This window comes from Eptatretus burgeri, chromosome 4, assembly GCF_056783735.1.
Source record: "Eptatretus burgeri isolate ZD-2024b chromosome 4, Ebu_testis_v1, whole genome shotgun sequence".
In the NCBI taxonomy this organism is placed as follows: Eukaryota; Metazoa; Chordata; class Myxini; order Myxiniformes; family Myxinidae; genus Eptatretus; species Eptatretus burgeri.
This window is the reverse complement of record NC_140964.1, coordinates 96038380-96054003: the sequence shown is the minus strand read 5'-3', so window position 1 is coordinate 96054003 and position 15624 is coordinate 96038380. Positions and strand designations below refer to the sequence as shown.

At 38.6% G+C, this 15624-nt stretch overlaps 1 long non-coding RNA gene across 1 annotated transcript; it reads right to left on the bottom strand.

The window, feature by feature from the left end:
• Nucleotides 1-2097: 2097 nt before the first annotated feature.
• Nucleotides 2098-12076, bottom strand: LOC147028713 (uncharacterized). The gene is made up of 3 exons (XR_015056944.1): nt 12009-12076; nt 3929-4047; nt 2098-2256 (listed from the first exon to the last, which is right to left on the bottom strand). It is a non-coding gene; the product is annotated as an uncharacterized LOC147028713 (long non-coding RNA).
• Nucleotides 12077-15624: the final 3548 nt, after the last annotated feature.

The following is a 15624-nucleotide window of genomic DNA, read 5'->3' as shown; positions in this document are numbered from 1 at the left end:
GTCCAATTTGTGTGCCTCCTCCCTTACTCCTCATTATTTCCCATATCCATTTTTCATCCTTGTCCCTATATTTTCTTGCTCAACCCTGCTGTTGTTGTCCCTCCTCGAACACCTGCCCCCCTTCTTTCTCTCTGTCTGTCTGTGTCTGTGTGAGTGTCTGTCTGTCTCTGTGACACAGACACAGACACAGACACAGACTCAGTCAGTCAGTCAGTCAGTCTCTCTCTCTCTCTCTCTCTCTCTCTCTCTCTCTCTCTCTCTCTCTCTCTCTCTCTCTCTCTCTCTCTCTCTCTCTCTCTCTCTCCCTCCCTCCCTCCCTCCCTCCCTTGTTTATTTGGTTGTGTTGCATCCTGATCTGTTTTATGTTCTATCTCATCCACGAGGCTTGAATTCGTATTCAAATTTTTAGTAAATGTATATTTGTTTACTTGCAGGTATCATTGACTTGCTCAAGTGAGATGCCCACCAGCTGACAACAAATACTTTTCTCTGAAAGACTTTCAGTGGTATGCAACATTATTCACCTCCACCAATAATGCCACATTTCGATGAATTACGAATTTGGTTGAAACTATTTTTCCAAATGAGATTTTTTATTTACTACTAAGAACATCAAACTAAACACTGTTATTGTTGAAGGAGGCTACTTATCAGGAATACCTGCAAAAAACATGAACAAATCAAGATTCAATGGTTGCAAAAGTATTCAGTCCCTTCGGTCAGGAATTGGTGGAAGCACCTTTTTATAGTGAAGATTTTGCAGCTTTTTGCAGCATTGTTCAATGTTTGTCTTGTCTGACCACAACACCTTTCTCCACATGCCGGCAGTATGATTAAGATGCTTTTCCGCAAACTCCATATGATCATTTTGATGCATCATTTTCAATATTGGCTTCTTTCTTGCCACCTGTCCATAAAGGCCAGCTTGTGAAGTGAAGGGAAAAGGATATTGTTGATTGATGAACACTGACCTGCATCTCGGACAATGAGCCTTTCAGGTCGTTCAAAGTTATTGTTGGATTTCCAGTGATATCCCGGAACAGTTTCCTGCTTGTCCGGCTGCTGAGTTTGCATGGGCAACGTGATCCAGGTAGAGTCTGGGTGTTATTATATGTCTTCCACTTCTAAATGATGGGTTTCACTGTTCTCAAAGGGATAATGAGTGACTGAAATCTTCTTATAACCCTCTCCTGAACGGTGCTTCTCCACCACTTTATGTCTGACTTCTTTGGAAAGCTCCTTGGTCTTCATGTTTACTTTGTTGGTTCACCAAGTGAGTTGCATCTTAAAACTCCTTAGAAAAGTGGGGGAGCTTAATTTTTAAGTTAAACCAGTGATTACATACAGGTGAATTATATTGCACTTATTTTGTAACATTTCAAACAACAAATTTGCTCCTGAAGTGATTTAGGGTTAATTATGGAAAGGGTTTGAATACCTACGCAACTGAGAATCATCTGATTTTCTCTGTTAAAATAACTTATTTACATTTTATCTGCAATTTTTAGCTTTATCACTTTGGTGTAACTTATGAAAACTCATATAAATAAAGTTTGATTTGAAAGTATCATGAAATAAGCTCAGTTGCCATCAAAATATTCAAACATTGGAGGAGGGGGGGGGGTGATATTTTACAGGCCACTGTATTTTTTTGCACAAGAGGTGTTAAGTTTCTACTGTACTGCTTCTTTTAAAACACCCTGTATTATTTAGAAATACATTAAACCATGAACACCTTATAGTGCAGATAACATGCACACGACCCAGCATGTCCACCTTGCTTACCATCTGAATCATTAAATTACAGATACTATCTTTGTAATAGATTTCACATGGCTCCACAGTCTAAAGTGTCATCTAATGTGTGCACGCGCACACACACACACACACACACACACACACACACACACACACACACACACACACACACACACACACACACACCCACACACACACACACACACACACACACACACACACACACACACCAGCACTCTTTCAGCTCATTTTATGACATGCCATTAGAACTGACCGCCCACACTGCTCTTTACGCACATTCTGCCTCCAGAGCTCAACCACATCATTTTGCGTATAATTCATTTCACATGTGCAGTTCCCCGTGCGGTTACAGCTCTCCACCTGTGCAGTTCCAGGTCACACCTCGGCATTGTGCACCGACAGAGATCCAGATCATGTGAGATTTCGCTCTCGATTCTCTCATTGAGTTTCTGGATGAAATAAATGTAAGACTCACACCTATGAAAAACAACATAAGAAACCATTTTATAGCGAATATACATGAATTTATTGTACACTAAAATAACAAGCAGCATATTCTCCATGATGATGCACCCCTTACCTCATAACACCTATCCAAAACGTACCCACCAAGATTGGCACCTATATTTATAGCTTGTGCACTTTGCCACTGCATTATGCAATCCAAAATCATAATTGTTTTACCAGTGCAAAATGTTTTTCCTGTGGACTACAAAACAAAAATACCAAGTATATGCATGCACATGCACAAAGTTTTAGTTTTGGTCTTTCGTAAGGCAATTTTCTAATCTTGCTTGTGATTGAAAGGATCTGTAGGAACGTTGTGGACTTATAACCGGGTATAATGAGGCGGCATTTTGAAAGCGTGGTGCTAAAGCACATTACAAATGTAACTTATTGTGTGGATTGCTTGGCATTATAATCTCATTTTATGGAGGCAGTTCAGAGATCTGTGCCAGTTCGAGCTGTTTCTTATTAGCTTCTTTAATGGATTTTATACAACACAGGTTTTTCCACGGTAATCTTTTGAGCTAAAGAGGCAAAAAGGAGCAGAAGGAATGTTATAATATAATAATAGTTGCACGTACTTCTCAATATGATATTGTACAAAGATATACGAAGGTTGACGCAGACTTTTCATCTGGAGAATGAAACACAGCAAAAATAAATTTCACCAATCTATCAAGGTGTTCCCCCTATGATCAGTGCACACCTGCCTCACCAATGTCGTAGCACATTGAATGGCATCTGTGCAGAATTATTTGAGATAGGTTTGCAGCCATGATGCCTTCCTTCATCATTTGTAAATATAATATCACTCAGATATTATTTGAGGGATACAAAGAGGTGAAAATTGCAGGGTTGACAAATGTAGAGAGTATGGGTGATGATTTAGAACTTCCCAACCGTCTCTCCTCGAGGTCAGGTACCCAGGTCCTTTGAAGTCTGCTCGAGTCAATTTCCTTTGGTACCCACTTTGCACTCAAATCTTATTGAACTTCTGGTAAGAATGAATAATTGCTTCCACATTTCCCAATGATATCTATTTATTATTCTGCAATTTGATGTTGTAAGCCAGTGAGCGATTCTTCAAAATGAACTGTTCAATAAGTTTAATGTCCGCTTGTGTTAAGTGTTGGATGGCAGTTGTTTGCAGCTGAGAATGCTCAAGCTTTCTCACAAATCCAGTCATTTTGTACCCACTGCTGTATTTTAACACAACTATGTGGAATATATGCAACCCTAGAATGTGCAGACAGAATCCTTTGAATTGTGGTTGCTTTCTCGTTTTCCTACAAAAGAAACATAATGAAACACCACTAACTGCTCCACAGCAAACTTCGCTATGTTGGCCAACATCTTGGTTTTGCCCATGATATTTTGATCACAGTTGATGTTACTTCCTGTGTAACTTGTTTATATTTCTTTCCACAAAATTTCAGCATTGAAGTATAATTTTTACAACAATTGTAAATTTCTACAGAAACAAGATTTCATCATTCCCAAAGAAAAAAGTTCACAGTAACCTTGAACATTCTTCGTATAATCGTACTCATAGAGAGTTAGTGCAAAGACGTTTTTGTCACACAATGAGCTGGTGTACTGGGCAAAGAACGTTTTTGATTGACTTTTAACACAGTGTGCCCACCTGTATGTACGACCAATATTTTTTGTGAAGATTAATGTCGTATAGCGGAGTTCCAGGATCGACTTGTAAAATAATGAGACAACCTGTCATCTCAATTGCATGAAAGTGCCTGTAAAAAACTGAAAGAAAAAAAAGCCTATAAATACCACCTGAATATTAGTATTGCAAATGTTTCCTGTAAAAATATGAAAAAAAGATAATTTGCACTGTTTGTTACACTTTAAGAGCCAGCAAACAACATGCATTTAACGAGACTGCTGCCTCGTCATTATCCAATATAAATTATTACTATTATTAGTCGTAGTAGTTGTATTGCATTCCAATATAGAACGAAGGCAGTAGGTACAAAAACAACAATCCCTAGAATTTAATATAAAGGTAGTTAGGTGAGAAAGCAATGACTTAGCCTTTTCAGTATTCAGTCATCTAATTACTCAGCTCGTGGATACAATGCTGATAAAATATGAGATTCAGCACAGAAGGAAATCTCTTATTGATTCAGAGTAAATGTTCAGCCAAATTATAAATGTGCTGAACAACAAGCAGTGAGTTCGAAAAAAATTATTCAATAGAGTGAAATCGTGTATGAGATTTGTTTTGCAAGTTTTAAATTATTGCTAAGTCTTGGAAATATATAATGATCCAGAAAGATGAGTGGTGAAGAGGGGGAGGGTGGGAGGAGGGGGTTAAGTGGCAGAAGAAATTGAGAAATTAAGTATGATTAAGATTTGAGAGGTGCTCATTAGAGTATAAATCCCTGCCGTGGGCTAGATACTATTCTTAATGGTTGCCCTCTGTTATGAAAGATGAGCATGTTCATAAATTATATGCAAACAACTGGATGCATCAATTTGTATGTAGTGTTGGAGCTTCAGCTCACACAGCAACCATACTCTGAATTTCCATGCAGTATAACCAGATATTGAGGAATATCAAATAAAACAAGAAAAAGAGCAGAGATTGCAAACCCTCACGCGGACTTCTTTTGAGTGGTGTATTTTTATATGTTTTAGCATAAATCCAATATGGCTGCCAAATCATGTGAGCTATGACGTCATATGTGTGACCCTTTTGTTCCTCATGGTCACATGTGTAAAGTTTTGCCTCGATCTTTTCAGCCATTTCAGAGAAGAAGATTTTTGAAGGTTATTAAAAATAAAATAAACTATGGCTGCCAAATCACTTGACCGATGATGTCATCAAAAAAAGAATTGTAGACCATTTTATCCCTTGATGACCCTCAAACATTTTATACTGATCGAACGTTGCGTTCTACATATGCAATTAGAACGTCATAATGAAGGCACATATGATGTCATAAAAATATCACACTCATTCCCCACAAGGAGTACTTGCTATGTGCCACTTGTACACCCATGGCTTGGGGAACACTTGTGTGAAGTTTCCCCTCGATTTGGCCAGTTGTTATGGAGAAGATTTATGTAGGTTTTAGGATAAATAGAAAATGTCTGCCAAACCATGTTACCAATGATATCACATGTGAACCTTTTGTTCCTCATGGACAGGCGGTTATATGTGTAACGTTTCCCCTCGATCTGTTCAGCCACTTCAGAGAAGAAGATTTTTGAAGGTTTTTTATTTTTTTAACAATACGGCTGCCAAATAATGTGACTGATGACGTCATTAATTTTTTTTTTTCTGTGAACCATTATATCCCTACATGACCCTCAAAAATTTCCATACTGATCGGATGTGGCATTCTACATATGCAATTATGATGTCATAGCGAGAGCACCTATGACGTCATAAAAAATCACACTCATTCCCCATGAGGAATTAAATACTTACCGTGTGCCAAGTTTCAATTTTTTCCTTGATGCAGATTCAGAGATATAGAAGGTCCAAAGTTTTTTCCATTTTTCCAATATGGCTGCCACACCACGTGACCTATGGCGTTATAATTATCATTGCAACATTTTGCATAAGTAGTCGCACCAATGGTGAAAAATTTCACTCAATCTGACAAGCGGTTGAGGAGAAAATCATGAAAGTTCTGTGTGGACAAACAAACTGACAAGACAGGCATACAGACAAACAGACAAACGGACCCAAATGCAATATCCTCTCCGAACCCTTTGGCGAGGGTAATAAAACAATTGAATACCCATGGTAGAAGAACCATTTGGTCCTACCACAGAAAGCGATCCACCAACCGACAATTGGCATTCGGATTCAGTAAACTTGCTGAAGGTTTCACCCCGTCTGGAAATCAAGCCTGAACCTCTCGCTTACGAGGTGAGCATGTGAGCAACTCGTTGTGCTACACATCTCTTACAAAACAATTGTTATCAATTTCTTTAAAGCTATTTTGTTAAAATACAGGAAAACAAGATCGAAACAAACATGAAGAGATACTGAGATAACACTCCTTACACCAAGTCAAATGTCAAGCTCAAAATGAGTCCATCACTTTTGCATGCATAGACACAGACATAGACACAGACATAGACACAGACACAGACAGAGTTTTGTTTTATTAAATACTACATTCCCCACAATTATAATAATTTCTTGAACAGCAATGGCTCTTCTTAAAGCATACATTAACATCAAAAAAGATTGTTGTCAATGAAAAATTGACCAACATCCTAAAAGTAAATATATTTTCTTCTCGAAGTTCAGATGACGGACAGGGATTTTAGCTGGATCTTGCACTGTCACGAATACTACGTTTTTTTGTTGTTGTTTGACTTTCCTCTTAAGTGTGGTGAATCAGAATCTGAATGATGTCACTCTGGCGCCTTTGTGCAATTTTTCTGGAGGCCAAATATAACACCACTGATGTAGGGCCATGTTTTAACCGACACTGATGCTATTGCAGCGACACGATTCCTTTCCTGCGTGTTTTTCTCGCAAGTCCGAAATTTCTCTCTTTTTCTTTGTTTGTCTTTTTTTGTCGATGGATGGTCCAAACATTCGAAATACCTCCACATTTTTCCAACATTGGTCTAAAAGCAGCGTTGTGTGAGCGCATGACTCGCAAGTCACATGACAAATGTCACCAAATCTCATACGGACTGTAAAACAACATGGCGGCTGATGATACTCGATGAGTAAAAATACAATGATTTCCTGCTTATCACACTTCGGTAAAAGGTTGCAAATGCCTCTGAAATCCTTACTTGCCATTCAGGCAAGTTTCGACTGGGACTCTGCTCACCTGATAATTGTTACTCGCAAATGTTCAGCAGGTGAGTGTTAATGTCCAGCCTTGATTCCATTCCATTCCATTAGGACCACACTCTGTGCAGAGCGTTTGTGCTGCCTAAGCAGTCTCCTTGGCTATTGGGTACAATCCCGGACGGGTCACCACTCCGACACAGGATACCAGCAAGCTGGCACTCATTTTGCCGACCACGGAAGGATGACAGGCAGTCAACCCCACCTGGTATTAATTCAACAGCTGAGTGAGACTTGAACTCAGGATCTTGGGATCCCAAGCCCACCACCCTAACCATTAAACTAACACCAGGCATAGCCTTGATTACTTAAGGATCAATGAATGGATATCTAATATTTTTTCCTCGATTTGATAAAACATTGCTGATTAAGATACCTGATTTTTTATAGTGGGGAAGAGAAAATCTCTACAGACCCAAGTTAAATATTCAGGTATCACAAACCAAGTGTATCAACATAAACTTTATCCCATCATATATCAAGGCACACAAAAAACAACAACATGGGATCACCAATGCTGCAGCAAGAAGCCTGCAAGAAACTTCAAGGAAAGCACTGTCTTCTCTGCGGCAAATAATGCATCTAAAGCATCCTGACAGGTGGTGTAAAGTGCTTAAATGCAAAATAATACCAACATCTGGTCAAACTTTCAAACAACATACTCTGGACATCTGTGACCAAAGAGGTGACCATTGCAAGCTGAGGAGGTTCCAATTGGGGTGACCTGGATTTGTATGCAGCAAATACTATACAATACCACAAAGTGTGATACACCAGCTTTGTAAGTGAGCATAGTGCACATGCTGCAAGGACTCATTCTGATGGATCAAGTCAGTTACAACTGGAGGATGATACATCGAAATACATTACAAAGGCAATGGAAGACACACCTGAACACATTTGGACATCTACTGAGCTGCACAGCGTGTATTATGAAAAAGAACAAGATTCAAGGCATTCAGAGATTGTGTCACGTAGACAAATGGTGCTGAGGTTCAAAAATTATTGTGGGAATAATCTCTTGGTTATGAGAATTTAAAGGTATGCAAGTATGTTGTTTAAGACAAGGGAATACAAGGAAATCAGATGCAGGTGGAGGCCATTCAGCCCATCATGCCTGCGCGAAGACCACAATAATTTATCAACAGAAGATCCAAAGAAGAAAATGCAATTATTATTATTTTTTTTAAATCTGTTTATGGTTTTTTTTTGTATTTTTGTGTTGTTTTTTCTTCACCTCAGAGGAGGGGGCATGGGCTTGGTTAAAAACACACAACATCAACCGCACAACACCCCTTGAAGAGAACCCCACCAACAGCGCTCCATACACATGCACACAATCACCCATCAATGCTCAAACTACCTAAAAGTCTTGTCAACATCCCCATAACTTCCAGGTACCTATCTAATTCTAATTTCAACTTATCTCTTGTTCCAGGTCAGGCCAGATTAGATTATGTCAGATCAGGCCAGATTAGATCTGTGACTTGCTACAGGTGTCATGTAAACCTGTAATAACCTGTTCCATGGTCGGGTTGTCGGCGACTAAACCGTCTACCCCACCAGGTTTTTTGGTAAGGAGGGTGTTTGGATATGAACACCCAGCAGGATTAAAAACAAAACCTGTCAAAGGGCAGAGGAGCTCCTTGTGAGCCAACAGCCATCCATATCGAGTGTGCGACTGTGTCTGCGGATGTCCTCCTGCAGTTGGGTTACTTCTTGTTAGGAAGTTGGTGGGATGATTTGCACTCCGGCCACCGAAAAACCCTTCATTCCGCAAAACAGAAAAACGCAAAGAAATCTGAAAACCCACTCCGTGGGAGTACCTCCTGTGCATTTTCCATTCGCAGGGCAGCTAACCAGATGACGGGATTGTGGCAAAGCCGTCGGGACCCCTAATCTTTGATGATAGGAGGGAAACCACTGGTTAACATTCCTGGGTCAGATTGCAGGAGAGTGTGTCAGAGTGGTGCTGAGGTGTCGTGCAAGTCATGCTGTGCAAGCCTGCTGATCAACAGGGACCCTGATGATTGACATGTAATAATATGACTGCCACATTAAGGACAGCATACCACACCCAACCACAATCAATAGAACAGTTGTCCCTTCAGACCTGATGAAGGTTATTGCTTGTGGTTGTGCAAACCAGCACAAAATGCAGTCACAGGCAATGCAGCTGCAAGAATGCAAAGATGTCGTACCATTTTCTGAAAAAAGCCAGTTGCATGACAGGTGCAACAATGAACAAACTGCAAAACCTGGTGATAGTCAAGAGAAGGAGGCATAAGATCAGTACGCGAGTGACAAAGAGAGTGAGGAAGAGTTCGCATCATTGAGTATGGTAGTGCTCCATACGTAGGGGTGTGACGGGGGAAAAATGGGCGCCAAATCAAATGTGGACAAAATTATTTGTTGATAAACTATTTTACACGATAGAGTGAAGTCACAAGCCTTTAAAAACCATACCTTTTATTCTCGAACGTTTTCATGACTGACAAGAATGACAAATATGCAGAATACATCGCAAAAGTACCAAATCGATAGATCGCAAAATTGCCAAATTGTTCATCCACCGAATTGTTGATACATGTCATCAAGCCAAGCTCAATAATGGCTGAAGCAATTACAACGGTTCCAACTGAAGGAAGCGACATTGACTCTTGGGAATTTCACCCATCCCATAACCCAAATAAAATCTTTTCATCGGATTAAAAAAATAATACATCCATAACACACTACAACCTGTTGAACGCCACTTAAACAAGCACAGAGTGAGAAATTCTGATATAAAACTCACTCTCTCCTGTCAAACTCATTGTTTGCCAGAAAGTCTCTGTCATGGATTGTAACGCACAACAAAATGTGTAGTTTAGAAAGGAAAAGGGCCCAGAATTATCTGCTGATGTTGTCATTGAGGTTCACTGGGGGTAATATCAGTGATTAAAAAGAGCATTCTAAATTTACCTTTCCATGTACCATGTAGGTACGACTGTTCAAGCAAACCATGCAGGACCTCCGCCTTATGGAAATAAATGTGATCATGTGACCCCTTTATAAGGCATGTATTTATTACACTTACCTAGGGTAGAGAGGGGTTGTCAAGGGAAGAAATTGGAAATGCCAACTTTGAGTAAAGGAACAGAAGGCAGAGGATACGAATGGGGGTACTGTATCTCTTTATTGTGTAAATGTTTCGGTGGAGAGTAAATTGAGGAAATTAAAATTGAGGAAAAGAAGAGAATGTATGATGGTAGGAGACGGAAAGGAGGTGAGCGGAGTTTGGGAGAGAAGAGAAGGAAGATAATGAGGATGTAGGAGTATGGGGATAGAATAGAAGGAAAAGAGCAAAGAAAGGAGAGAAGATAGAGAAAAATTCTGCCATGTTGGTGGACAAAATAAATGGATCACTCCAAAACTGAAAGACAACAGGGTAGCAGAATGTCTGGGTGGAGACAGAAGGGACGGGGATATTGGACGGAATATGAAGGGAACTATGGAAGAGACTTGTATGAGATATATCAATGAGAGCTGTGAGGGTCGGTGGGATTCCCCATATAAACGCCCTTCAAAATAACATACAGGATGATGACATCATTGGCATACATATCTGGAAAAATAGTTAAAGAAGTAATAAAAAAAATACATTTAAAACTATGAGAACAGCACTTGTAGAAGCGCATCATCTCACTTCACGCATTCATTCTGAACAAAAATATTATTGTTCAGTGAACACAATACTTTTATGACCCACTGCTATTATGGTCCACATACCTGCATCATCCATGTACCCTACTATGTTGCACAGTTCTTGGAATGGGTTATGAATGTTACAATTTTAATTCTTCACTCAGATTTGATCATAGATAAGAAATATGAAGTTTCAGATTTTTTTGGGATAAAAATTTCAATTCAACCAATTATGGCTGGAATACCACTTCACCAATGGCATCATCGTTCCCACTCTATGTATCCCATGGGGGAGTTTATGACATATGCCAAGATTCAATTTTTTTTTCGTTGAGCGGTTTCAGAGAAAATTATGTCAAAATGTTTTCCTTTAATCCAATATGGCTGCCATACCATGTTACCTATGGCATCAGGGTGAGCAATGAAATATTATCCATGGGGAGTCGCTCCTATGTTTAAAGTTTTGCTCTTCAATCGGACAGGTGGTTGCAAAAAAAAAAAACATTTTTAAAGCGAAAATATATAGACAATGACACACACACACACACACACACACACACACACACACACACACACACACACACACACACACACACACACACACACACACACACACACACACACACACACAAATAATCTCACATCACCTTCAGGGCGAGACTAAAAAAAACTGAAAAAAACATGTAGGGATGGAATCCTCCCAAAAACAACCAACTAAAGTAGTAAGGAATCACAAGGAAGGAATGACAAGGTCAGAATTACAACACAATACTTTCATGGATTGCCATCACGAGATCTTTTAACAATTTTCATCTCAATCCCACAACAAACAAAATGCACCATGACAACAACCCACCCGACAAATCTATATTATGACCTCAAACACAGACATCTTCATATAAATTGTTACTATTGCCATATATGAGAAAAATGGCAAAACAAATGCTACAAAGTAAATAATACACAATAAGATGTTCTCAAAAGTGCATCGAGTACAAAACTTAACCACATGATTAAAAAAAAAATCTTTACCTTCCAAGTGTGCCTCCTCAGGCAAAGGTTAATGAACTGTGCTTAAACTCAGGCACGAGACGTGCGTGCCTTTTCTTGGTCTCATTATGGTCTCATTTCATGGTCTCAAAAAAAAAAAGAATGGTGAAATTATGTCATTGCTTATACCTGCATCACGTACCTGAAGCCTTCCTGCTGGGTGTGAAGGGTGAAAAATTTGGAATTGGATTCTCATTCCTTCACACTGCAACAGAAAGTAAGAGTTGAAAAGAAAACCTTTTAAGTATGAAAATAATTGCATGATACGTTGATGTAAGAGTAGGGGATATTACTGATATTTGTTAAAGAATTTGATGGATGTAACAAGTACACTTATCTTGGTGAAAAACAAAAATGTTCTTACTAATTATATATCTCACAAAAATAAATATAAAAACCTCGAACTCTGTTGGACTATCATGAAAATCTTGTTGCGTAAACTTTATGAACATCCCCTATAATGATACTCATGGAAGAAATACGAGGTAGAACCGAAGATGGGATCCATGGAAAATGTATGAGGTGTAACCGGAAATGGTATGCAAGGTCCTTGTGAAGAAAGAGTGATATGAAGACATGGTATCTCATTTATACGCTACTCTATTTGAAGAACAAATCATTGTCCACGTTCTTTCATTATGTAAAGCAGGAGGTTGAAACAGGTCAAGACGAGAAGGGCACTCGGCAGATCGTATACCTCCGCCCCATAATGCCTCATCCACGAGAACATATCTGGCCCAATATATTTTTGAAATATCGGACTTGATATCGTTGTTGAGCCCCATCTCTCAACGGTGAAGAATCACTTTAAAAATTACAGTCGTCGGATCCAGATTCGGATCTTCACCAAAATCGAATCAATTCGTCGAGGTCACACACCCAACATGTCCACCAAGTTCCATGCAAATCCGTACACAACTTTTTGGGATATCGTGCTCAATATTAATTTAACATTCTCTCTCAATGTGGAAGAATCACTTAAAAATTAGAGTAGTCGGATCCGGATCCGGATCTTCACCAAAGTAGCAACAGCTCGACCGTGTCACACATGGAACCGAGACACAAAATTTCATCCGGATCCGTCCACAACTATTTGAGGTATCCTGTACATAAACAGACAAGCAAACAAACAACCAGAAGACATCGTACAGAGCACAATACTTGCAAAATCCATAAAACAAATTTGACCAAAAAAATAATTGGTGAATTCAATGACCAAATATGCAATGCCTCTTCAAATTTCAAGTAAATCGGATGAAAATTGAGGATTTTAGAAATTCGGCCTATGTTGACCAAAAAAAATAATAATCTCGTTGAATTCACTGACGTGAGATGTAAATCCTCTTCAAATTTCAAGTCAATCGGATGAAAATTGAGGATTTTAGAAATACCGCATACAGCAGTTGCTGACCTTGGGACTATGATGACAATTTGGTCAATGTTAACCTCGAAAATAATTTACAAGTTGAATTCAGTGACCTGAAATAATATGGAATAGGCAAAGCCAAGAAGCGAACGTAGAATTCTTCTTACATTCGCTTCTTAAATATATTAAATTAAACGGTCTTTTTGCTATGAAAAAAATAAATATTACCTCAACATTCCCTTCACAACAATAACTACACCGCCTAGAACAGGATCTCATCTGAAAAAATAAACATTACCTTAACATTACCTTCACAACAACAACTACACCGCCGAGAACAGGATCTCATCTGAAAAAATAAACATTACCTTAACATTACTTTCACAACAACAACTACACCGCCTTGAACAGGATCTCATCTAAAAAAATTAATATTACCTCAACATTACCTTCACAAAAACAACTACACCACCTAGAACAAGATCGCATCTGCAAAAATAAATATTACCTTAACATTACTTTCACAACAACAACTACACTGCCTTGAACAGGATCTCATCTAAAAAAATAAATATTACCTCAACATTACCTTCACAACAACAACTACACCACCTAGAACAGGATCTCATCTGCAAAAATAAATATTACCTCAACATTACCTTCACAACAACAACTACACCGCCAAGAACAGGATCTCATCTGCAAAAATTAATATTACCTCAACATTACCTTCACAACAACAACTACACCGCCGAGAACAGGATCTCATCTGCAAAAATAAATATTACCTCAACATTACCTTCACAACAACAACTACACCACCAAGAACAGGATCTCATCTAAAAAAATAAATATTACCTCGACATTACTTTCACAACAACAACTACACCGCCGAGAACAGGATCTTATCTGCAAAAATAAATATTACCTCAACATTCCCTTCACAACAATAACGACACAACCTAGAACGGGATCTCATCTGAAAAAATAAATATTACCTTAACATTACCTTCACAACAACTACACCGCCAAGAACAGGATCTCATATAAAAAAATATTACCTCAACATTACCTTCACAACAACAACTACACCACCAAGAACAGGATCTCATCTTCAAAAATAAATATTACCTCAACATTACCTTCACAACAACTACACCGCCTAGAACAGGATCTCATCTAAAAAAATAAATATTACCTCAACATTATGTTCACAACAACAATTACAGTGACTAGAACAGGATCTCATCTGCAAAAATTAATATTACCTCAACATTACCTTTAAAACAACAACTACACTGCCTAGAACAGTATCTCATCTGCAAAAATAAATATTACCTCAACATTACCTTCACAACAACTACACCGCCGAGAACAGGATGTCATCTGCAAAAATAAATATTACCTCAACATTACCTTCACAACAACAACTACACCGCCGAGAACAGGATCTCATCTGCAAAAATAAATATTACCTCAACATAACCTTCACAACAACAACTACAATGCCGAGAACAGGATCTCACCTGAAAAAAAAATTCCTCAACATTACCTTCACAACAACAACTACACCGCCTAGAACAGGATCTCATCTGAAAAAAAAAATTACCTCAACATAATACCTCAACATAACCTTCACAACGACAACTACACCGCCTAGAAGAGGATCTCATCTAAAATAATAAATATTACCTCAACATTATACCTCAACATTACCTTCACAACAACTTCACCGCCAAGAACACGATCTCATCTAAAAAATTAATATTACCTCAACATTATACCTCAACATTACCTTCACAACGACAACTACACCGCCGAGAACAGGATCTCATCTAAAAAATAAATATTACCTCAACATTATACCTCAACATTACCTTCACAACGACAACTACACCGCCTAGAACAGGATCTCATCTGCAAAAATAAATATTACCTCAACATTACCTTCACAACAACTACACCGCCGAGAACAGGATCTCATCTGCAAAAATAAATATTACGTCAACATAACCTTCACAACAACAACTACAACGCCGAGAACAGGATCTCACCTGAAAAAAAAATTCCTCAACATTACCTTCACGACAACTACACCGCCGAGAAGAGGATCTCATATAAAAAAATAAATATTACCTCAACATTACATTCACAACGACAACTACACCGCCTAGAACAGGATCTCATCTGCAAAAATAAATATTACCTCAACATTACCTTCACAACAACAACTACTCCGCCGAGAACAGGATCTCATCTAAAAAAATAAATATGACCTCAACATTACCTTCACAACGAAAACTACACTGCCGAGAACAGGATCTCATCTGAAAAAAAATATTACCTCAACATTATACCTCAACATTACCTTCACAACAACAACTTCACCGCC